We start from the raw sequence: 2,986 nt of genomic DNA, 5'->3' as shown, positions 1-2,986 counted from the left end.
ACCAATACAGTGTACAACCACTAAGCTAATCTGACCTCCATAGTTTTTCACAATTCAACATTCAGTGCTTCTTTAATATATCACATACTCCATAAGCCTTCCCAACTTAACCCTAACCCTAGCCTTAGCTAACCACCTGTCTGGCTGCTGCGGCCACCACCGCCCACCGCCCACCGCCCACCGCCTGGGGGTTGGTTGAAGCAGACGGTGGGGTCCCGACTGGAGTATGGCACTGCTGCTATGCAAAGACGAAGCAGGCAGTCAGAAAACGGGTAAGAAGAGTCGAGTGAAAACTAAGAAATCAGGTACTGGGGCCACAGCCACCGTGTCACTAAAGGAAATTTTGAACCTGACAAGTGACCTGTTGCAGAAATGTAGCAGTCCTGCACCCGGCCCAGGGAGGGAATGTGAAGAGTACACACAGATCCGGGCTCTGGTTGAGAAAATACGAAAGAAGCAAAAAGGTCTGTCTGTTACTTTTAATGGGAAAAGAGAAGAATACTTCCCTGATCTAATGAAATGGGCCTCTGAAAACGGAGCTTCTGTCAAGGGTTTTGAAATGGTTAACTTCAAAGAAGAGGGCTTTTGTTTGAGAGCAACAAGAGACATCAAGGCAGAAGAATTGTTTTTTATGGGCTCCACGAAAAGTAACTAATGACTGTTGAATCTGCTAAGAATTCAGTATCGGGGCCCCTGTATTCCCAAGACCGAATTCTCCAAGCTATGGGAAAAATTGCACTGGCCTTTCATCTGCTGTGTGAGCGAGCCAGCCCCAACTCTTTCTGGCAGCCATACATTCAGACCCTCCCCAGTGAATATGACACCCCTCTCTACTTCGAAGAAGAGGAAGTACGATGTCTTCAGTCGACACAAGCCATCTATGATGTCTTCAGCCAGTATAAAAACACAGCACGCCAGTATGCCTGTTTCTATAAAGTCATCTAGACCCATCCTCATGCCAACAAACTGCCCTTGAAGGATCCTTTCACATAAGAGGACTACAGGTGGGCCGTCCTGTCAGTTATGACACGGCAAAACCAGATTCCTACAGAGGATGGTTCCCGGGTGACCTTGGTTCTGATTCCTTTATGGGACATGTGCAATCATACCGATGGCCTGATCACAACGGGCTCTAACCTGGAAGATGGCCGCTGTGAGTGCATGGCTCTTTCAAGCTGGAGATCAGATTTACATTTTTTATGGCACTCGGTCAAATGCAGAGTTTGTGATCCACAGTGGGTTTTTTTCTTTGACATACGACAGTGTGAAAATGAAGCTTGGTGTGAGTAAAAGTGACAGGCTCTACACCACGAAGGCTGGAGTCTTGGCTCAGACTGGCATCCCAACATCCAGTGTTTTTGCATTGCATTTTACTGAGCCACCCATCTCTGCCCAGCTTCTAGCTTTCCTCCGAGTATTCTGCATGACTGAAGAGGAGCTGAAAGAGCATTTGCTAGGGGACAGCACCATTGACAGGATCTTCACTCTGGGGAACGCGGAGTTTCCTGTCAGCTGGGACAATGAGGTCAAACTTTGGACATTTCTGGAAGACAGAGCCTCACTTCTTTCAAAAACATATAAAACAACAATTGAAGAAGATAAGATCGTCTTGAAAAATCCTGACCTCTCTGTCCGGGCCACAATGGCCATCAAATTGCGCTTGGGTGAGAAAGAGAGTTTGAAAAAAGCAGTGAAGAGTGCAGCCATGAACCGGGAGTACTACTGCAAACACATGGAGGAGAGGGTACCACTGCCCAGATACAAGGAGAGTGACCTGGGGCTCTTGGAGGGTGATGTGGGGGACTCAAGGCTCCCTCTGGTCCTGAGAAAGCTGGAGAAGGAGGAAGGTGTGCAGGAGTCTCTGAGCCTCACAGAGGCTGTCAGCAAAGTCAAGGCTGCCTAAAACAGGCTCATCAATGGGGAAAACTCAATCCCTAATGGGACCAGGTCTGAAAATGAAAGCTTCAGCACAGAAGAAAGTGAAAACGTGACTGGTGAAGGCACTACTCGGAGATGCTCATGGGATCCAGTCGAGCAGAAATTACGGACAGCCTACCACACCACCATGTTCCTTGTTAAAATTTTTCTTTCTGCAGAGAGGAAAATATGGTTTTGCTGCTTTATATAAAAGTGATTTTTTTAAGTTACTTTAAAGATCTAGCTTCCTTATTTGATTAAGATTGCCACCTTGCTTCTGGGCAGAACAAAGTAGTGAACATCAGCAGCGGAGAGGAGAAGAGGAGAAGAGGCACCCTTGAAAGACTGCAGACCAGCTGTGGGCACTCGCTGCTCTCCCAGGGAAGAATGAGGTCGGTGCTCAGCTGTGCTCACAGGCCTACTGTCCTCACTCCAGAATGAGTGCTGGTTCTGCCTCTGGCTGCAGAGTTTAGGTTGAACTCTGGGTGTGGAGTGCATGGTAGAGATGAGGCACAGTGGAGAGAAAGCTGGGCGAGGCCATTCAAATAGAGTCTGGGTTTCTTAATAAGAATATCCCCAGTACCAAAAGAAAAGGTAAGGTGGCAACCTGATTTTAATGGCTTAAAATGTTGATGATGATTATATAAACACACATATATCTAGTGATTTCTAAGGATTTGTTTACTTTTTTGTGTTCTGTGTTATTAAAAATTTGTCCTTTTCCTTAAATCAAAGTGGGACTTGAGTCCTCCTCGGTTTTCACACTGGCTTTGTTTCAGAGGTGCACTGACTCCAGGGGTGGCAGTGGAGCACCACAGACACCGAAGGGTGGATCACACACGGTGTCAGGATGAGGAGGCTCCCTGGCTTTCTGGGTCACAACAAGCTAGAGATTTTCAAAGCTACCCTTTTGAGTAAAACCCCTTATTAAAAGAGAAAAGAGGGGCTCCAGTCCAATCACGCTGGACCTGAGACTACTCTGGTTGGGGAGAGAGAAATCCGGCCTACATAGGGCCACAAGCCTCTTCCGGTCAGAAAAGCACCGGGGTAGCTAGGGCGCAGGGTCGGC

The 2,986-nt window shown here is 47.5% G+C and overlaps 1 pseudogene; it reads left to right on the top strand.

The window, feature by feature from the left end:
• Nucleotides 1-226: 226 nt before the first annotated feature.
• LOC110286397 lies at nucleotides 227-2,128 on the top strand (annotated as a pseudogene).
• The last annotated feature ends 858 nt before the right edge of the window (nucleotides 2,129-2,986 follow it).

Source organism: Mus caroli, chromosome X (genome assembly GCF_900094665.2).
Source record: "Mus caroli chromosome X, CAROLI_EIJ_v1.1, whole genome shotgun sequence".
Classification (NCBI taxonomy): domain Eukaryota; kingdom Metazoa; phylum Chordata; class Mammalia; order Rodentia; family Muridae; genus Mus; species Mus caroli.
Note: the sequence above shows the minus strand (reverse complement) of the source record. Positions and strands in the feature narration are given on the sequence as shown.